A 22327-nucleotide genomic window follows, 5' to 3' on the forward strand; every position below is an offset into this window, starting at 1 on the left:
TCAACACCGCTCCCCGGAGGCTGGGCGATGAGGTTTTGGATTAAATTTCTGAATTAGGGAGTTGCCTATGCATGGTTTTGATGAGGGGACAATGTACATGTGGTAGACCTCTCATTGCACATCACCTTCAAAAGCTGGAACACCCTGAAACAGCCACCAGTGTGGAGGAGACATTAGTGTAGAGGTATCACTGATAAATACAAAGCAGGATAATTCTTAGATCAAGAAGATTTGAAAACTTGCTTCAATTTCATTGAAAACAAGAACTTGAAGTTTTTTGCAAGGGTAACAATTTAGTTATTATTATTTTTAATTACTATTTAGTTATTTATTGTTTTTCTTCCTCAGAAATGTTTGGAGAATTTCCTTCCCATTTCACATGAAAAATACAAAAAATGTTTTTTATGACTTTCTGGAAGTATCCAGATGATGTAGTCTGAAAAGCAAATCTCTCTTCATGTACAGATACTTTCTCATTGTACCCTGGTCCCCGTGCTTTACACAGCAATACACAGATATTGCTTTCACTAGTAACACTGAAATTGTGATTTTAAATTACATTTTTTCCTACCAGTGTAGGCTGCTTTTATCATGGTGAGAGAAAGCCAGATCATGAAGATTGGTCCTGCAATGAATACAAGTACCAACTCATCTACGAGACTGTGCCTTCAAAGCCTGAACCACGCTATTTTTCTGGCATTTTGTTTGGGAAAACTGTAGAGTTGTAACTTTCATGCATGTCTGATGGCTTTTCTCAAAAGCTAAACATAGAAGGAGGATGGTACTGAAGGCTTGAATACTTATTTCTACATACATTTATACGGATGTTCTTGATCAGCTAAATGGAACAATTCAAATATCCCAAATAAATTAATTGCTCTGGGAGCACGTTAATAAGACTGACTGATACACTGTGCCCTCACCTTCTATGAGCTCTTACTGCTGCAGTCTTCAGCACTTCATGTTTGTCTGTATGAACCCAATTTGATGCATGCAAGATGAGGGTGGGCTGGGAGCAGTGCTTTGGGCTTTGGTACCACTAACACTGAAGAAACCAGTGTTACTGCTCTGGGAGAGCAGTGTGCTAACTGTGGACTAATCACCTCCCCTGAAGGTCAGAAGATCAAGCAGTAAGATAGCCAAATAACTGAACATGATCAGAAGGCAGTAGCTATGAGTAGATGCTCCGCAGAGCACATAAAATCTGCTGAAAGATAACTTTGGGTAAATTTGGTAGAGAAAGTCAAGCAGCTCCATTAAATACATGGGTTTTACCGCCAGTTTAAGTCCTCATTTCTTGGTCTTTATTATCTCATTTCTAGTTTATCTCCCTAGCCTAATTTGCCCTCTCTCCAAATGTCTCCATTCACTTTAATTATCTGTTTCTTGACAGTGTCTTTAAGCTAAGAGACTTTGAGAAAAAAGAGCATCTCTGTGTAGCAAAAGACAGGGAGCCAGGAAGGTGGGGTGAGAAATGCCTTTGCTGCCATTAAATAAATATTTTAAAAATGTTAAAGTTGAACAACTAGCTATTCCTATGGTTCCAGTAGAAATTTCTTTTTCTTTTTTGAAGGAATGTGCATTTTCTGGGCATATGTTCTTCAGCACTGGGTGTTCCAGCTCACTACATGCTAGAAAGTCCCTTGTTGGCACTGATTTCATGGCTTTTGCAGGGTTCTGCTCCATTGCTGCAAAACTGTTCACTGGTAGTGGAGCCAAACCTACAGGTAAAACTTGTGTAGAAAAGGTTTATTGCTCATGTTCGAAGAACACACATGTTGGAGGTGATCCAGTGGCATTGCTTGTTTTCAGCTTTGCTTGCTTCAGTGTTGGTGAGATGCCAAGATGAGGAATTGGTGCCCCTGGTCAGGTTTCACCAGGACAGCACTGTATGTTAGAGAGTCCATTTTGGAAGGCTCAGGGATGAGAAGGGATATCCCTGAGTAGTGGAAATTACCCCTGAAATCCACTCATGGGGTAATTAGAGATCATACATCTTCCATGGTGCAGTGAAATTGCAGATAAAGCAGGAAGTGTGATAAAAGCCTACAGAAAGAAAAGGTCCATCCGTGAAGGAAGGGGGTAGAAGGGACAAAGAGAAAGCTGTGGATGAAGTGTGGCTGTATTTTAGTGTTCACCTCGTTTAGTGTGCATGCAGGTATTGAAGGGCATGAGCACAGAGGTGGTTGAGTCAGTTACTTTATCAGTCGTAAAGAGGTAATCATGACCCTTATTTGACTGAAGACTGTAAAAGGAGACTCGATGCTAGCATTTACTGTATTTTTCTCCCCCTCTATTTAAAGGACGGCAAATTTTGAATTATGGTAATAGCTGTGCTCTTGTTTTAGGACTAGCCTCCCTGAAATTTTCAGGACCACTAATTTGTGGTTACTCCAGTGTTAGAATGGACTCAGTGGTGGTGGCCTTTAGACTGACAATGCAGTAAAAGTTTAAAGCTGCAACTGCTTCAGAGCCAAAGAAAGAGAGAAGATTGAAACCTAAAGGTTAGCATGAAATGCACTTTACTGTTATCTATGAGAACAAATGAGTTAAAAAAATTTCAAATACCAGAATACCCTACAGGGAGGAGATATAACTATTAAAGGGCTGTTATAGCTGCAATAAATGTAGGAACAATAAAAATAAATTGATGAAGTAAATGTCAGCGCTGTTCCCCTGAGCTGCCCCCACACCTTTGTCCAAAAGTAGAACATCTCCAATTACAGAGGGTGGAATCAGCCTTCAATGACAATATGACAAGGACAGAACACAGAGCAGCGGTAAAGGGAACACAATTACACACAGCCTTGAAAAATTGTATCATAGTGTAACGTACGGAAGAAATCAATTAATGATGCAGGGCTTCTACTTCTGTCTAATAATCCTGCAAGAGAAGGATAACCATCGCCCCTCCTTGCACTGAAAAGGGAGAAGGAAACAACAAAAAGAATGAATGACCCATAAATGAAAGTCTGCGTAATACCACAGGTCAACATGTGCACACTTAACAGTGTGTGAATACTCCTCTTTACCTGTTATTATTTTTAAAGCTGTAGATTTTAAGAAAGTATTTAAATGAAACCCACTTCATTGGTTAAATAGCCGATTGAAAAAAAAGATTTCTTTGGTGAAAAAAACAAAGGCGAGAAAAGGAGACAGATCAAATCCAAAGCAACAAACTGAAAGGGAAATGCATAATTTGGGAGTAAACAAAGTAGATGGTAGAAGACGATTTATCCTGTGCAATTTACAACAGGTGCTAAACATTACGAAAACCAGAGCTATTAAGCAATCAAATTAAGCTATAATTAACAGAATAAAACTGTGCAGGAATTCTAATTAATACATATCTGAACACATCTATGATCCCCTCCGACAACTCTGCTTTTTAAACTCCTGTTACTACCCAGGAATAACTTAAGGGGTCATACAGCCATACTTTGGGAGTGCATAGGATTTTATAGGTATCTGTGGCTAGTGAGGTTTCCCACAAGAGCTAAAGGCCTCTATGCTGGTTTGAAGGGAGACGTTTCATTTCGGAGATGATATGCTGGTAGGAAGGTGGTAGGAAAACAGACTGCCTGGGTGGGACTGCTCAGGATGATATAGACCCATTTCCCTGTGTTACTCTTAGTGATGGAGGATCTTTGCAACTCTCAAGGAACTGAGGAGTAAACTCCACTCTAGCTTTTGTTAACCATTTTATTTAAAAATAAAAATACATGGTTGAATTTCTTCTACCTCAGCCTACTATTTTCTATTTACTGGTTCCTGCCTCCTTGCAGAAGTCAAAACCATAGCAATGTAGGATGTGTACTGGATTCCTGGTACGTGCAGGTCTGGCAGCAGCTGCGCCTGAACAGAAATGCTCCGGTAGATGCTCTTGAAAATAGAGGACATATGACCAAAACTTTAATTCCTGCTTTGTCAGAGACCTGTTCTGTCATTTGAATGAGGCAGCGGTTTAAATGTATGTCCTCGGCACTCCAGGCAGCAAACAGCTGTGTGGGATGGCTGAAGTGTGGCACATTTGCACAACCTTGGTTGAAAGCAGAGCTCTGTGTGCCTGTCTTCATACTTCCCAAGCGGAAATAATGATACTTCCCTACCTTACAGCAGTGTTGTGAAGATCAACTGGCTAATGACTGTATGGTACTTTTAAGTACTATCATTATAGTACTATAGTCTCTCTTAGGGAGGATTTGTTATTTTTATAAAATTAATTGTAAATCCAATAGAAAATCATTCAGTCTCTGAAATTCTGGTGAGATAATTATTGTGAAGATGGTATTAGTATAGATGATTCACTGCTTTAATTGTTAGTTTCTAATTCTATGCAAATATCATTTAGAACCCCTCTACCCTTCTCACGAGCTGGCTACATTACCCCCTCAAATAACTACTTGGCTGACTTGCTCAACTCCCGGCTCGTCCTCTGCAGGTAGATTGCTCTGGCTGACAGTGGAGCTTGCTGAGAAGGCCAAGACTGCTGGTGGCTGAGCTCAGTGGTTAGCCTTCGTGTGCAGCTGGTTCTTTCCTTGGGTTTGTCCTCACCAAATATCTTCAACCATGATTTCTCCTGTGTTGTTTTGGCCAGGACAAAAGCCCATGGTAAATTTTTAGGGCAATAAACAAAGAGGTGTGTTGTGAAGGCTAACCAAAATTACTGCTGCAGACTGAGGCAGGGTTGGATGGAAACCACTCAGACTGTGATCATTCTGCCCCAAACTTGCAAATGCCATGTTGGTTTTGGAGCGGTTAGGTGCATTTAACCTGGCCTATTCCACAGGGTAAGTTTCCCTCTGTGGTTTTCCAGATAATTTTTGCAACAAACTTCCTGGTTTTGCACATATCACCTTTGCCAATGATTGTTTTCTTCTTTTTTTTTTTTTCTGATCCGAGGCCCAGGTCCCTCCAGAGCAGCCCCTGCTGACTGTGTATGCTGTTCCTGGGAGCTCAACAAACATCCACCACAGAGATTGCATTGCTTCTGTTTTCAGCTTCTATTAATTTGTGAATGGATTTTTGATGATTAAGATGAAGCCTGAGCTGCTTCTGGTGGGAATTCTACTATGCCAAAAATGAGGTGAGGTTCAAACCCTGGCATAGAGTGTCTTTCAGTGGGGAAAAGCCTCAGGTGATGAGGACACAGCTTTTCCACAGACTTCCAGACATGCGATAGCAGGGCTGGCTGTGGCAGCAGCAGAAGCTGCCCTACAGCCACACATCAATCCCTCTGCACTGGGGGGAAGAGGACACCCAGCACAGGCAGGAATTCAAGCAATTAATCCTTTACTTAAAGAATAATAAGCAACCAGATTTTACATACTGAAAATGGGAACAAGGTAAAAGGGGTTAAAAACTAAAAAGCAAGGACAGCAGACACCAATTAACACAATGCTAATTGACAATTTCCCCAAGCTTCCATGAAACATGCCAGACCTATTTCCCCAATTACTAATTAAATCAAATTGCACACACAATACTGATTTGCCTAACTTAGGGAGTTCAGTAGACAAATAAAATGTGAAACTAAGTTAAACATGTTGTCAAAGTGAGGGAAAATACAGAAAGGGGACGGAACAAACTTTTGCTCTGAACAGCTTCTTTAATCTTCTGGCCAGTCTGATGAGATGCAATCCTGTTGCACAGGGGATGCTATTGCAATTAGGAGCAGTGGAGAAGGTGTGGATGCAGCACCTCCTGCCAGGATAAGACTTGGTGATTGTTCAGGTGCAGGGGTATGGATGGGGACAGGCATGGTGCTCCGTGTTGAGTATTTTGCTGAGATGGTTTCTGCAGGCTGCGGTGCCTCTGTCCTTGCTCTGGCTCAGGATGAAGGCAGCCCCACAGTGGAAGAGAGCAGAAGGACAGCTCAAAGTCTTCCAGGTCGTTGTGCTTTATCAAAGCTTTGACCCCTCCCCCGGCATGAAATAGGGATGAAATAGCAATGCGGTAGGTTAATGCAGATAATTAAAGAGAGTTTAAAACTAAGCAGGAGACTGAACTGTGTGTGTGGGTGGCTGGAATGGTTGTTTGATGTGAAAGTCAATGACTGAATTATTCAGAGAGAACGATTTCCAAATGATAATTTTACATTTTACATAACTGATTTTGAATCATTGCAGTGGCATCCAATAGCACTGCTTGGCCCTTCCACTCTGTTCATCTGCTTTACTCAAGCAGGAAAGTGTCCTGGGAGATGGTCCCACAGCACTTGGCAGCTTGTGTCCTGCCTTCTGTGAGCCACGGGGCTTGGCTTCCCTTTGGGCAAAGGAAGGAAAAAGGCAGATCTAGACCTTCTGGTGCTTGGGTTATTTAAAAGAAAAAAGCAGGGAAAGTGTACATTTTCAATGAAATTGTTTTTTTTCCATGCCTATAAATGGTCTTGCTGCTGGATTGTATTTCTGAGTGCAAGCAAGTCTCCGAGATCATCCAGGTGTTAACCTGGGTATCGTGGTGTTGGTGCTTGCACTGTCCATAGAATTTCACTGAGTTTCAGTATGAAAATAGCTTGTTGAATGCTTTCCTCATCCACCTTCTTTCCTGAAGCCTTTATCTGTTTTTTATCAACTACAAGTCTGTTTTTCCTGCGTTGCATTTCTCGCAGAAGACACGCAGAGCCCCCTGCAATGGTTGATGGGGGAAAGTAGATGTTCCCAGGGAGCAGGGTGAACAACTTCACAGCTGTGGTACACAAGTGTTGCAGATGAAAGCATGAAGGAATCAGCACTGAGAACCAAACTCACCGTAAATTCAGGGTAGCTCTGTTGATGCAACACTTACTCCAGATCCTGCTCAGAGTTTTGGAGTGAGACCTGACCTGGGGACAGGTCTTCAGCTCCCAGACAGGTCATCCTGGGGAGCTCTCAGAGCACCACAACTGCTTGTGGTCCACTGGAGTGAGCGTCACTCCCAGTTCATTGTTGCTTGGCAGTTTCGCCTGAAATCTGGTCTGAAAATCAGGCTGTAAATCCGCTGTCAGGAGTTTTTCACAGGACGTATGATACCTTCTGTGCCTGAACGTGCCAAAAATACTGCAGGGACATTCTGGGGCAAGAGAAACAAGCCACAGCCTGATCCAGGCACAGTGCACAGGGTACGTGTGTTGGTTGAGACATGTGCCAGCTGTCCTCTCCTGTCCAGGCAGGTGCTTGAGAAAACGTAGCTTGGTTTTAGGAAGAGTTCTGCTTGGGTTACAGAAACCAGTGGAGTCCCAGGCTGCTTCCCCTGGCACATTACATATAAGCACTGCTGTTTGCTGAGGCTAGCCTGTTAACTCTTCCCCTGCCACCTGGGAACAGTGCAGGAGCTCATCACCCCCCATCAAAGAGGCAACCCGTTCCTGGACACAGTGGGAGCTTGTGTTAGAGTGAAGTTTGAGAGATGAATGCAAGAGATCAGTGCATTGTTTCTCTTGCTGCCCCTCCTGACTATATATCTGTCCTGCTACAGTCCCATGTCTCCTGAGTCTGGCAAGATTTACAGCTGTGCCTGCAGTGTGCATTTCTGGGTTCTTTCCTGTAGTTTTTCTTCACCCCTCAGAGGCAGCCAGTCCCAGCAAAAGGGCTGCAGGGGGTAGAGGGATGAGGAGTCCGTACATGGAAAAATGAGAAGCAGGGGGAGAAAGCTTTGTATTTAAGAGTGGGCTTCATCCCCCTGTTGGAGCATCAGCAGCAAGCTACTTGAAAACAAGTACAGCTAGGTGCTACCAAGGGAGATTTGGAGAGAAGGGTCAGTGCTCCCACCTCCTGTATCCTCACTGAGACCTCTGACCGCTGGCACATGGCATCCCTCTCCCCAAATAAGTGAGTATTTGATATCTGACAGGAGCTGGGGCCAATCTGGCTGTGAGGGCTGTGGGACAGACGATGTGATGTGTGAGATGGTTCTGGCACTGCTCCCTGTTGTCCAGGTGAAAGCTGTGGCTGTTGGGTCATTTCAGAGGAGGCTTCTGCCTCTCTTTTTTCTGGTTATTAATCCTACCGGGGGCCAGGGAGATCTCCTGTAATGAAGGCTTTCATGAGATTGGTTTGCTGTATGGAAAAGCTTCAGTTTCAGTGAATCAGCAATTTCTGATGAAAAATCTTTTGTCTGAAAATTCCCAAGAAGCTCTGGCTCTGACCTCGGTGCGGCTGCCTTTCTTCGAGCACATTACCAGGATTTATGGCACACTCCCATGGTTTATTGTTCTATAGTAAACTGAGATGCTGGATAAGATTTGACTATCCTTCTGGGCATGGGAGCAAGTCAGCATTATGGGACTATCAAAACTTGCATGATTTAGCAGAAGTATCTGATACGCAGTGTGTGAATGACCAGGTGAGCTGGCTTTTCACCTGTTTAAGTTAGCTTGTGATGGGCACATGTCTTGCCTTGCCAAGTGCTGCTGTGTATCTACTCCCTTCTGTTCCGGTGAGTGGTTCTGCAGAAACCTTTTCCTTCCCACCAGCTCTTTAATTAGAGAGAGAAGTGGTGGCTGTGTTGTGGCTTTGTAGTGAATGCTGCTTTGATGGAGAGGATGCTCGCTTGTTTGGTTATGACATGGATCTGTCGGGAGTGCCCCAGTGGCCACAAATAGCCAGGGTAAGACAGTCTCTGCTGTAGAAAACTTGTAAAACAAGAGAGGAAATAATCTATAATCTATATATGATTCTCATTTTACAGCTGTGGCCCAGATGCACTGGTACTGCAGTATTTGCTCAAATCTGTAAGAAAAGAAACTCTTGAGCTTGTAATTGAAGCATGACATCACTGTCCTCAAAGCCTGCCACGCTGTCAGCCACTTCTGGCTTCCCAAGCATTTGTATTTACCTCCTTAAAGGCCCCAACAGAGGGAACACAACAACAGAAGGGCTCTGGTAGGTACAGAGTGAGGCTTGCCCATAGAAGAAGATAGAAGCATTACGAAAGGCACAGCATATAAGCAGGTAGAGTTTCGCTGATGTATGCTATCAGGACTGAGGCCTCTGAGTAGGTGAAACCTTTGCTATATGAATGCTTCTGTTAATTTTGAGGGTAGCTAGTAGTTCTGGAAGCTGTATGAGACAACATGGGGATGCATGGGACCCTTGTGTGCATAAGTATGTATTAAGGACTGACTTGCCAGAGAGGATCTCTGAGGAGCAGGACCTAGCTGTCTTGGTGAACCATGAGCCAGCAGTGTGCCCTTTTGGCCAAGAAAGCCAAACTAACTGTGTGAGGATGACAGAGCTCTGGAACATGCTGCCCAGAGATGTTGTGGAGTCTCCTTCTTTGGAGATATTCTAGGCGTCTGGACAATTTCCTGTGCAACCTACTGTAGGGAATGTGCATTTAGTGGGTGGTTGAACTCGATGATCTTCAGAGGACCCTTCCAACCCCTACGATTCTATGTTTTTGGTCTGATCCTGCCCATGCTGCCAGCAGCTTTTATCCATTGCTCCCTGGAGCTCTACGAACTACATGTCTGACAGTGGGGCAGTGAGGGTCTGAGGGGAAGTGACAGGCCAGGGCCAGGCCAAGTGTACTGCCATCTAGAAGGCCAAACTCCTTCTCCATAATGGTACAGAAAAGTAATCAAATTACTGCCTTTCATGTCACATTAGCGAAAATGGATACTAGTATGACGCATATTAATATAATATGATGGAAAATTGCTAATACAATTAGACCATCACATGTTATTAGTACTAGAGTGACAACACACACAGGAGAACAGCTTGCTACAGCAGTGGTAGAGAGCAAACATCAGGCTGGTGTGTGGCTCCTCATCTGAGGCTGATATAGGCCCTTACCACCTGGGAACAGGGTGGCTGTTTAAGTTGCTTTAAAAATTTCCAAAACCACTGGTCTGTTATGTCTAAGGCATGCTGAGGCTGAACTAGGTGCTACCTCATAGCTATAGGACAGTACGCTGCTTTGGGATGCGATCACTGGGTGAAGTCAATCACATCAATATTTCTCCCATATATACACAGGCATAAATGAATAGGTTAAAAACCATTTCTATATAGATGAAGAGTTCCTTGGTTGACAAGCAGCATATTCAAACAGGATGATCAAAAATTATATTGGCAGCACCATCCTTGTCTTAATTTCTGCAGCGCAGAAGCCCTCCTCAGTGGGCAGCAGGACCAGCAGCACTAAACAAGTGATGTGAGTGGGGTGTGTTGTGGACCTGTCCCTCTTGTTCATCCTCGATGTATTTCAGTGTTCTTCTGTGTGGGATAGGAGCACAATGAGAACACTTACCAAGGGGGATGTGTGGGTTTCCTGATTATCCTCTGCAAAACATCAACGTCTGTCCTCAAGCCAAAGAACCAGCCTTCAAGCAGACAAGACGTGTTGTAAGGCTGTAACAGGTTGCTGGCTAAGTCTCTCAGAGAAACCTTATGCAAAAACGTTCACCTGATTTCTGTTTTGAAAACCAAACCCAAAAAGACCTTTCACATGATCAGTGGAAATTATTTCACTGTCAGGGATCACTAGGGATCCAAAGCACCCCTCTGAAATGTGTGGCTCTGTCAGGTGGATGTGTGGTTCTGTGATATGGCAGCCAGAGATGTGGGATCTCATCAGGACACATTTCTTCAATCTGCAGCCTGCAGTCCCACAGTCCCAAACAGCCATGGCTCTGAGCAGGAATGGTTGCTCTAAGCAGATTCTTCTTGTTTCTAGTCAGCAACTGTCTCTGAAATATCATCTGTAATAAAAAAGCATGGCATGGATTTACTACAGCATTCAGGTGCAGTTTTTTAACACGGTGACCCAGGCTGTGTCTTTGTCATCCTGGAGAAACAAGGAAGGAGATGGCGCTCTGAGAAGCAGTTATTTCATCAGTAAAGCAAGAGAAGAAGGATGCCAAACACTTGTGAAACAGCAGTGGAGAGGGTTATGGTGCTGGGAAATTCATGTTTGAAATTTGTTAGGTGCAGTTAGAACCCAGAAATATGTGTCATATTGCATTTGTCTTATTAATAATTTCTGTGCTAAGCATAGTAGTGCTTTATGGTTATGGAAATTGTGCAGATGTGTCTATGCATGTGTGTGCATTTCACAGAGGTCCTCTCTCCCCTGCACGTTAACTAACCCCATCAGCTGGGAACCTGTATAAATACGATCTAACAGTCAGAACAAAGATGGAATGGGTAAGGACTTAGTATATTTTTATTTGGTGAGTGAGATATTAAAGCAGGGAGAAATCTGGTCAACAGCATAACCTCGAGTTAGGGAAATGGTGGTGATGGGAGCCTCATGTCTAATGATTAAAAGTGTGTTTTTGGTGGAATATTCCACTGATTATATTCCAGAAGAACTGTGCTTGTTTTTTGCCCATTAAAATAAGTAAAATATTTTTATTTTCTACTTCATCTTTGAATCCTGATGATGTTCTTCAAATGCTTTTGAAGCAGTGTAAGCTGTGAGCAGTTTGCAGATCACAGTAGGAAAATAAGGCTGCTGGTATTAGGAGATGAAGGGCATGCGGATGAGTACAGGTCACTTCCCAAGTACCAAGTGTTTCCTGGGCCTTTGGAGTAGAGATAGGAGCATCCCTTCTTTGCTTGTCTTTCTGTTGTAGATCAGCTTTCATGCAGAAATATCCCAGCCCATGGAATGCCTCCAGGTGCCACAGGCTGCTCTGGGTGCCAGCTCTCTCAGTGGTCACAGTCCTGACTTCTCTCTGCGGTCCAGCAAAGCCCTCCTGCTGCCTCCTGCATGGGAGGCAGGGACAGACTTCAAACGCTGTCAGATATCTTGGATTATTTCTGTTGCTTCAGAGAGATAGGTGTGACTGGATGTTGAGGGGCCAGTCTTGCCCAAATTTGAGCATGCTGGATTTTAAAGTGAGCAGCAGTCTTCCCTCCTCTGGTGTTCAGATACTGCTTTCATTATGATCCCTGTTTGCTCCCAGGTAAGTTTCTAAAGATGAGATAAAGCCCTCCTCATCCTACTGATGTAGGTAATAATAACACTTCCTGTTTCTCATCTTCGAAGTGCTTCACAAATATTAAATAATTAATTCACTCAAGAATGAAAGAAAGAGACTATGATTCATCTATTTATACACCAGGGAGGCTGAAGAATCATGACTTTCCCAGGCTGAGGAGGGAGTTGCTGTCAGAAGGTGGTGGGGACACATGTCCACTACCTGTAGTCCCCTTGTAGGACCATGACCACTGCCCAGCATGCTGAAATCTCAGAACCAAGGGGTGATGTGTTCTCAGGTCCTCTCTGAGCAGGAAAGCAGATCCGTGCCATTTTCTATGGCTTCTTCTTGAAAGCCTGGGGGGTTCCTCCAAGATGGGAAAGCCTTTGCATGGGAATGGTTTTTGCAGTGCAGAGGATGTTGGGAGCTATTCATCCTGTGATGTGAATGAGAACTGGTGAAGATTTAGCTTTGCTGTGGTCTCAGCAGTACACGGGATATGTAACAGCCAAGGTTGGATCCCCTGTGGGATGCTCCTATTGGGCTGCTTGCACACGGGAAACAGCTGCGACTGCACCTGGGAGAAAGAGGTGAGAGCAAGATGAGCCCTGCTCTCTGGAAAACAATGAAACATCATACACATACGTTGTTTGTGGCAGCCTCCCAGAGAACAGGGACTTCCTATAAGCACTGACTGAAAACCTTCATGTGGATAAGTATTGTTCATTTCTGCTGCTGAAGCACTTCAGGAGCCACAGGGCACCTGGGCTGTGAAATACTTCGTCCTATAGGTATATAGAAAATGATTGTTTCTGGCCTATCGAGCTTACAACTCAGCGAATAAATGATGGGTGGTCTGCATTATACAGATGGAAAAGCAGTAGTTCAAGAGGCCATTACCTTAAAACGGAGGGCTTTGCTGTTTCTTTGGATACCAAGCAAGGACCTTGGAGCTTTCCCAAGCTTTGAGCACTGACATCAATTAGCAAATCCCAAGCCTGAGTGACCTTTTTGGTTCAGAGGCCAACTTGCAGGTGATTGGGGGCCCTCAGAAAGGTTTACCATTGAAGTACCATAAACCCAAGACCACCTTGAATGCTTTCAATCCTGTCGCAACCCTGTGCCTTGCTCTTAGCATATGGCTGCTGGCCCCTGCCCAGATCAGGCAGGCAGAAACTTGCTGGGAGCTTGGCTTCTGACAAGCCAGGGAGTGTCTTGCATGGCTTGCTCCTGGCTGTATGAGTCATAGAATTATAGAATCATAGAATGGCCTGGGCTGAAAAGCCTCAAAGATCATCTAGTTTCAACCCCCCTGCTATGTGCGGGGTCGCCAGCCATCAGACCAGTCTTCCCAGAGCCACATCCAGCCTGGCCTTGAATGCCTCCAGGGATGGGGCATCCACAACCTCCTTGGGCAACCTGTTCCAGTGCCTCACCACCCTCTGTGTGAAAAACTTTCTCCTAATATCCAACCTAAACCTCCCCTGTCTCAGTTTAAAACCATTTCCCCTTCTCCTATCATCATCCACCCCCGCAAAATGCCGTTCCCCCTCCTGTTTATACACTCCCTTCAAGTACTGGAAGGCCACAATGAGGTCTCCACGGAGTCTTCTCTGCTCCAAGCTAAACAAGCCCAGTTTCCCTCAACCTTTCCTCACAGGAGAGCTGCTCCAGCCCTCTGATCACCTTAGTGCCTTCCTCTGGACCCATTCCAAGAGCTCCATGTCCTTCCTGTGCTGGAGGCCCCAGGCCTGGACACAGCGCTACAGATGGGGCCTCACAAGAGCCGAGTAGAGGGGGACAATCACCTCCTTCTCCCTGCTGGCCACCCCTTTTTTAATGCAGCCCAGAACACAGTTGGCCTTCCGGGCTGCAGCGCACACTGCTGGCTCGTGTCCAGCTTCTCGTCCACCAGGACCCCCAGGGCTACTCTCAAAGAGATCTTCCCCCACTCTGTATAGACACCCAAGTGCAGCACCTTGCACTTGGCCTTACTGGACCTTATTAGGTTCACATGGGCCCACTTCTCCATCCTGTCCAGGTCCCTCTGGATGGCTTCCCTTCCTTCCAGTGTAATGACTGCACCTCTCAGCTTGGTGTCATCTGCAAATTTGCTGAGGGTGCACTCAGTGCCATCATCAGTGTCATTGATGAAGATGCTGAAGAGCACTGGTCCCAACACTGACCCCTGAGAGACAGTGCTTGTGATCGGCTTCCACCCAGACACAGTGCCACTGATCATCTGGCCCCACGGGCTTATATACATTCAGTTTCATAAGGAGGTCTCAGGCTTGTTCCACTGTTACAGTGGGACAGAATCCATGGCTCTCACCCACACCTAGACATTCAGCGTGCTGGTAGATATGGGGAACCTGACCACCAGTGAACACTGAGACAAAGCATTGAGTACCTCAGCTTTTTCCATGTCTGAGGAAGCCAGTTCTCCATTCTCATTTATCAGAGGATGAATACTCTCCTTGGCCTGTCTTCTGCCTGTGTACCTGTAGAACCCCTTCTTGTTACTTTTCACATCTCTTGCCAAGTTCAGCTCCATCTGTGTCTGGGCTGTCCTGACCCTATCTCTACACATGTGGGCAATGTCCCTGTATTCCTACCAGGCTACGCAACCTTGTTTCCACTTCCTGTACATTTCTCTCTTTTTCCTTATTTTAAGCTGCAGTTTGCTCATCCATGCTGGTCGCCCACCTTCTCTGCTCAATTTCTTCCGCTGGGGGATGGAGAGCCCTTGCACTCACAGAAGGGTGTCGTTAAAGAGCTGCCAGATCTGTTCTGTACTCATGCCCTTAAGGACAGTTACCCAGGGAATCCCACTCAGCAGTTCCCTGAGCATCTGGAAGCACACAGTCCTGACTCTGCTTTTTGCCAGGCCTGCATTCCTCAAGATCACAAACTCCACCAAGGCATGGTCACTACAGCCCAGGTTATCTCCAATCTCAACCTCTCCAGTTCTCTCCTCTGCATTGCTGAGCACCAGGCCCAGTAAGGCTTCACCTTGGGTTGGTCCATTTATTACCTGGACCAGGAAGTTATCCTGAACAGACTCCGGGAATCTCCTGGATTGTCTCCCACCCACTGTGCTGCTAATCCACCCAGCAGATATCTGGGCAGTTGGAATCCCTCATCAGAACAAGAGCCTGTGAGCACAACACCTCCTGCAGCTGAAGCAAGAAGGTCTTGTCAGCAGGCTCCTGCTGATCAGATAGCTTGTAGTAGACCCCAGCTTGATGCCCTTTACTGGACTGATCCCTGATTTTAACCCAAAAGCTCTCAACCTGGTCATGGCTATTACTCTGACACAGCTCTTTGCAATCTATCCACCTCCTAACATAGAGGGCAACTCCTCCATCCCTCCTACCCTGTCTAACCCTTCTGAAGAATGCCTTTCATCTTAGTGAAAATGTGCTTTTGCAACATAGACGAAGCCCCATGCCCAGCTGCAGCACAACCTCTCTAGAAGTTGTCCCCATCTCCTTGCTTCGCTTGTGTTTCCTTTTCTTCCTTTGCAGGTCTGGTGCTGGGCAACTCAATCTTTTTTTTGTCTTTCCTTATCTTTATCTAACATCCAAAAGTGAGCTGGGCAGTGCTGTTATTGTCACACTGCTCTCTGTATAATTAGGGCAGTGTTTTTTTCTTTTATCGTAAAAGGCAAATCCCAGAATAGATGAATAGATGATTTTGGAGAATTGTGGACCACTGAGCAACATGCAAGAAAGGTCTCCTGTTTTGAAAGAGTGGTGTGAAGCTCAGCAACAACGAGTCTTGAAGCTTGATCTAAGTCTCAGATACTCAGGGACTGTGTTTGCTGGGTGAACTTTGTTTACATTTGGCACAAATGCCCTTATGTGTGATGCCAGCAACTGCCAGGGTACGAAGACAGGGCTGCATAAACCTTATCTGGGTTGATAAAAAGAAATACTGAATCGGTATGAAAACTGCCATTTTGGATTTTCAAGACCATGAGGAATATCCCTTTTGTGTCAGGGGATCTGCTTCTTAAAGAAACTCAGGCAACACCCATGTTGCTATTTCCACAGTGAGAGAAAGCAGCAATACAACTCTCCATCACTGTGTCCTCTTCGTGCTCTCTGAGGATGCTCTGCAGTGGGCCTTGCTTTCAGCCAAGGCAGTGCGGGATGGCAGAGGGATCTGAGGAACCAGAGTGGCTGGCCCCAGCCTCCCTGGCCTCTGGGCATCCTGATGTCCATCTGCCTATTTAGGCTCCACAGTGGATCCTGTTGGGATGAGCCTTTAGGTGTTCCTGAGAGGCTGAACAGCAGGGAGGTGGGGGCAGCTCTCACTTGTGGGTGCGTGGTGCAATACTTGCAAAGCTCCAGTTGGAAAAAGCCTTAGCTGGCTGCATCTCATCGAGCGCTCTCCTTCTCTCCCTCGTATCCACTACTTTGAATACAATAAAGTTGCTTTGAACTTTTTCAATTATTTAACAACTTTCAAGTGGAGAAATGTTTGGGTCTTTTAATTTCATTTTTGGCTCTTCTTATTTTTCCTTTTTTTCTTTCTTTTCCTTTGCTTCCATTCTGTTTGCTAAACAGTAATTGCAGATCTTTCCTGCCACCTTTAATACTCCCAGCTAATTATCCTGAAATAAATCTCTTTCAAGTCTGCATGCCAGCAGTTGTGGGATATGAGCAGCTCTTTCAGCTCCCGGCTGCCTGTCACTCAAATGGGCCTCAGCTGCAGCTCCGAATGATGAGTATTAGTCTCCCGCTGGGATGATTCTCCCAATCTCCACACTTCCAACAGCATCTCCCAGGGCTGCACCACGCTCCTACCTGTTAGCCTAATCTGGGATTTTCTTCTGCTAACACTGTTATTTTGAAAGGAAGAAGAGGATTCCTTGGAGAAAGACACTTGGTTAACCTTTTCCTAATTGCCATTCAAGGCTGAAAGGAGGAAAAAAATAAATATAAAATAAGCTGGTGGGTGCTCATGTGTGGGAAGAGGGCTGGGTGCTGGGGTGCGGCACTGAGGACAGGTGGGATGCTGCTGTCTGTCTGTGGTCCCAGTGGCTCTACCCTCATTCGGCTTCACAGAGGGAAGATGCCATTGCCTGCCCCCCACATTACCCCCCATTTAAGGAGCAAAGAAATCATGAGAACCAATCACAGCGAGGGAGCTCAAGGCAGGCTCCTTGTTTAGGAAGCTGAGGTGGTGGCAGCTTGCCCACAATACCTTCGGCTTGTGTCCTGCTCATTCAGAAATGAGGTTGTTGGGTGGGAGGCAGAGCTAAACACTCAGCTGTTAATGTATTATGCACTAGCAATAATAACGAGGGCTATTTTTAAATGCCACTTAAGCTTGTGCTCACACACCGGTTTGTAATTTGGCTATAGGACATGCATAAAATGATAGTCACACACTTAAAGATACAGTTTTAAATGAAAGAACTATTAAAGCATTAGTATTTAAAGTGTTTCCTTTTTTTCCCCTGCTATCCTGTAGATGTCTTTTAACAACTTAACTGCTGGGCAAGCTACCAAACCAACCTCGCTGGAAGCAGCACCCATCTGCCCCAGGCTGGGACCCCTCGTTGTGCAGCTGCAGAGCTTGGAAACATGGGTGTTCCTCCTGCACTGGGGCTTGGGGCTCATAGCGCAGCAAGCTGCCCAGCTGGCCCCGTGCCCTCCTTCTGGAAGAGTTGTTTGCACTCGAGGCTCCCTCCTTAAACCACGATGGGTCGTGCTGGAGTAATTCTGTTAACTGCCAAAGGAATTCCTTGCTGTCGAATTATGTTTCCTGTGTCTGTAAATCATTTTACTGCTGCTTTCCATGACGGTTATGCAAGTGACCTTTTGATTTCACAATTTATTTTACTTATGACATTGCTAACTGCTCTATAGCTGTGCATCACAGTGAGGTTGTGTGGTCACGTGGGATACTTGAGAAAATAGAATTTTTTATAAATAAACATATATAAATAAAAGGAAAACAGCATAAAGATGAATCTTTCAGACTTGGACCTGGGGAACATAATATTTACACTGACTAAGTCATGTTAGTTTTAAGAGTCTATTTCTGGATATTTTCACTTTCAGAGGAAGAGTGACTGGAAACCCTCCCCTTTCTCTAGCAAAGCATCCCTCTTTTTTTCTCCAGGACCAGCTTTGCAGCATCCAAGCTGTCACTGGACTGAGTGGGAGCTGTGGGGGCTTGAAATGTTGGTAATATCAGAGTCAGGGACTGCACTGTCCAATGGAGTATGAGTACCTGGGCTGTACCAGGACTTAATTCCCCCAGAAAAGAGGAGTCAGAGACCCAGCCTTCTGCTTTTGGCATATCACTAAATCCTTTGGTTTTCTGCCTGTAAAACAGATGCAATCCTGTTAGGACTTCCTCTCCCATCACACAGCAGTAATGCATGCATGATCTAGTCTTCCTCAATAAGGCAGGAGTAACCCCATTTGTCCCATTAGAGACACTAAGTTTTAGAGGCACTAGTCTTACGTGTGTTCTGAGCACTCAACTGTTCATGGAGTGGAGCAGAAGCAGCTCCTGGATGGGAAGGAGACCTCCAAAAGTCTCCTGGCTCATCCCTGCCTGGAATGAGATTCTTGCCTCTTCCCTCAGATCTTGTACCAACAGGTCTGAGTGCAAATTACTGCGAGTGCAAATGCTATTCTAGGCTTGGAAACCATGTTGGCATCGCAAATGCTTGATTTGTAAGTCTAATTGGGAGTTAGAAGTGTGTGCAACACTTGCAGGCACAATTATAGCACCTGCAAAAAACGAAGCTGCTCTTACCATTTGGCTCTTTCTCTGGGTGAAAGCTTCCTGTAAATACAGAAGTCTGACAGCACGAGCTGGGACGATGTCCTCCTCATTGGGGATGAGGTCCCTTTCTGGCTAGAAGGTAGTGAAGGAATGAGTTGCTCTGCCTCCTGTACAAATGTGCAGAACCGAACAGATTGGTGCACTTGTCCTTTTGACAACTATGAGGCATCATGGTTGGTTTGTGCAAGGTTTGCGTAAGTAATAAATTGAGGTTTCCTGCAAAACGTCTGGTTGATTCAGCTCTTATCTTGCTCTGCAAGAGGTGAAAAAACCCTCTGTGGTTCTCCTCTGGCATGTTACAAATATAGACATATATTTATAAGGAAATATTGAAATAGAAGTTTGATAGTATTCTCACATTTGTTCTCCAACACTAAATGAAATGTGTTCTGCTGCTGTTTGCAACACTCTTTCCAATCCCAGTTGGATAGCAATGAAGAACAAACACTGTATCCTTGATTTAATTCTGTAGCACTTCTGACAAGGACAAGGTTCAAAACCTCGGGAAGAAAAGCTCACTATAAGCGTCACTGAAACACTGTATTTTCATTTTGCCTTTTACATATTCCGGAGTTTAATTCCAGCACACTTGGTTTTTGGAGGCACCAGCCTTCTGACCCTTCTTGATGGTGGAAGGACTTGTTGGGTGTTTGGCAGCTCAAGAATTGCGTCCATGAGGTTCTCAGCATGAATACATTGGAGTGCCCCATGCCCAGGGCTATTCTATTTAGTCCAAGCCATCCTGTCCTCATCAGAGGGGAATTTACAATGTGTGTACAGTGTGTAAACTACCATACTCAGTAACATTGCCTTTAAATTATGTCCTGTATGTTACCATGATTTGTACCTTTCAAACTCTAAAATCAACATGAAGAAGCAAAATAAGTAAATTTCCACCTCCCTTTCACTCTTCCTGGTGTGTGTGCCCAAGTCTTCCTGGAAGAAACCAATAAACAATAGATGGTAATGGGAAAGAATACACTGGATCAGCTAGGACAGACTTGGAGATGCAGACGTTGTACCCCGGCGGTTGCATGTCTGTAGTTGGTTGAAGACAACAGCAAAACAGCAATGCTATGAAGAGTGTTAGGCATATTTAACAGGAAGTATGGGAACGACAAGGGACTCATGCCTTGTGATGCAGTCCTGCTGGATATTTTATGCAAATATTACAGTTATTAAGCAAGACAGGCAGTTTCTGAAACAGATGAATGTGTTATTTCTGTATGTCTCTGACCAGTGCTGTCTGTTCTGCTGACTGAGGTACCAAATGCTAAATCTCCATTAACATGTCTCCACTGATCTCTGTATCTGCACCCAAATTTATTGTATGTGTATGTGTGTTCAAGTGCACACACAGGTATGCTTGGTCATTGCTGGCCAATTCTTTTCAGAGCAAAATAAGGCAAAAAGTTAAATATTCCCCGTGAGCTTGGCTGCCTGCTCTAGGCAGAGTACTTTAACTCAACATGACATCCTGCTAGTTTTGGAGAATAATTTTTATTGGAAAATTGTAATGCTGAATCATTAACTTCCAAGTGGCTGAAGGGAGCAGAGAACTCACTTAAAGTATCCCAGCATGTTGCCCTTGGCTTGCTCTGTGTCGTTCTCTGTGCGCTATAAACCACTTCTGAAATACTGGCTGCACTGTATGGCAAACCTACCCTCTTTCTGGCAGCAGTGACCTCCCTGCATTGGAAACATAACTTTAATGAAGCAATGAGAGAAAAAAATGCAGGTTAAGACCAAAAAAGAAAGTAAGAAAAAAGGAAAAAGAACTGCCTAAATTAAGCTCCTAACTGCATGTGTAAGTATTGAATTAATTGTCTCGACAGGAGGGAAACCCAACCCTGGAAGCCCTTGCTGCCTCCAGCACAAGTGGGTTCTGTGCTGCAGGAGGCAGGTGAGTTTGAAGGTCCCCTGTGCAGACTGGGGAGGTGGCAAGATGTCTGTTGTCCATCCTAGTGGCTGGGTGCCCCCAGGGAGTTTCTCTGGTCTGGTGCACAAGGTCATTTATCAGGAGAATAGGAGCAGATGGGCACTAGTTTTCCTTGTGATCCGGCTGATCTTGGCTCTTGGGCTTAGGGGAGATGACATGGAGGCAATTTGGCAGTGGCCAAACGGTCTCAGAGAGGCAATGGGTCTGTGTAAGAGAAACACAACATGAGGTGTGGCTAGAGGAGCCCTGCCAGTTGCTATCTGGACGATTAAATCAGAAATGATAAGATGATCTTTGAAATATGGTGTCCATATGGCAAAATGATAAAGCTTTATCACTGCCGCTTTAGAAGTACTTTTTGTCTCCAAATGTCTAACAACAAGCATCAGCTTCAGCAGTGCCAAAGTGAGTGCCTGATGCAAGGCTTGCAGCTTCGTTTTAAAAGGCATTGTGGTGCATGTGATACAGAGGCTCTTTGCAGGAGAGGGTAGGACCTCGTCCACCTAGCTGTGCATAAAAAGTGAAAAGGAAAAAAAAGAAAAGAAAAATAATATCAACCCCTATGCACATGTATGTCTTTCAAAATGTAAAACACTTTTGAAGTTCTGGTCCTTTGCATCCTATCAGAAGGCAAAGGTGAATTAAAAGGGATGTGTATGATGTTGTTGGGAATCTAGACTTGTTTTCTTGCTGGCTTATAAATATGTAACAAAGCATAATTATTTTTAATATTATTTTTGGTTGTAATATAATGGAGGAAATTCAAAACAGAAAACTTTGTGGCAGGGAACAATCTGTCTGATGAAACCAACAATCTGTTCCAACACTGCTCTGCCTGCCCTGCATTCCTTTAACTCTTCTTGGGAAAAGCATCACTGTAGGAATGGAACCTGGCATGAGAAGGGCTGCATGTGTGGTTGGAGGAGATGCTGGGGTCAAAAACAGGAAATGGGATATTTTCACCTATAAACACAGCAAATGGCACTGCTTGCATTTTTTGTCCTGGCACTGTCTTCTTCTTCCCGTTCTTGTTTTGCAGACCATGGACATAGGTCACTGGAGTCACTGGGGCTCTCCCAGTCTTCTAGGAGAGAAGGAGTGAAGCGAACTGTGGCTGTTGAGTTCCCTGCATCTCTGTGCTCCTCTGAGGCAGATGATGGCAATAGCTGAAGGCACCTTTCTCTCCTAGGTATGTCATTCCTATATTTGTACAATGTACAAATATCCTTACCAGGGAAGTTTAGCACATAAACTACCACGCATGTAGGCAAAATGGATATCAGGGTTGTTGTATTGGATCAGAGCACTGGTTTGCCAAGCCTGTGCTATGTGTTTCATTCTGGATGCACTCTGTGCCACAGCGAAGACAAAGGCTGTTATGGGGAACAAGAGGTGGGAAAGTGTTACACTTCAGCTGCTTGGGTTTCAACTCATGTTCTGGCAAAAGAAAGCTTATACTTGTTTTTTTGAAGCCCATACAATTATATGTATTGCAGATTTGCTGGCTCCTAGATGTCCCATCCTTGTAGGGTCTGGGAGTCAAATGTATTTTATAGCAATATCTTGCATGGATTCGTAGATTTTTTTTTCTCTGTTTATGGATCTTGCCCTTTAGACAATGGAAAATAATCCTTTTGTACCCAAAAGAAACATTCTTGCACCCTTGCTCC

General features: G+C 44.8%; 1 long non-coding RNA gene across 2 annotated transcripts in view; it reads left to right on the forward strand.

Moving 5' to 3' along the window:
- Positions 1-387: 387 nt before the first annotated feature.
- LOC109365790 overlaps positions 388-22327 on the forward strand; it is a 45805-nt gene continuing 23865 nt past the window's right edge. For both annotated transcript variants that reach the window (XR_002111493.1, XR_002111494.1), the window contains exons 1-2: positions 388-5086; positions 21697-21846. This is a non-coding gene — a long non-coding RNA (uncharacterized LOC109365790). The remainder of the gene's footprint in view (positions 5087-21696; positions 21847-22327) is intronic.

The sequence above is a fragment of the Meleagris gallopavo genome, chromosome 2 (genome assembly GCF_000146605.3).
Source record: "Meleagris gallopavo isolate NT-WF06-2002-E0010 breed Aviagen turkey brand Nicholas breeding stock chromosome 2, Turkey_5.1, whole genome shotgun sequence".
In the NCBI taxonomy this organism is placed as follows: domain Eukaryota; kingdom Metazoa; phylum Chordata; class Aves; order Galliformes; family Phasianidae; genus Meleagris; species Meleagris gallopavo.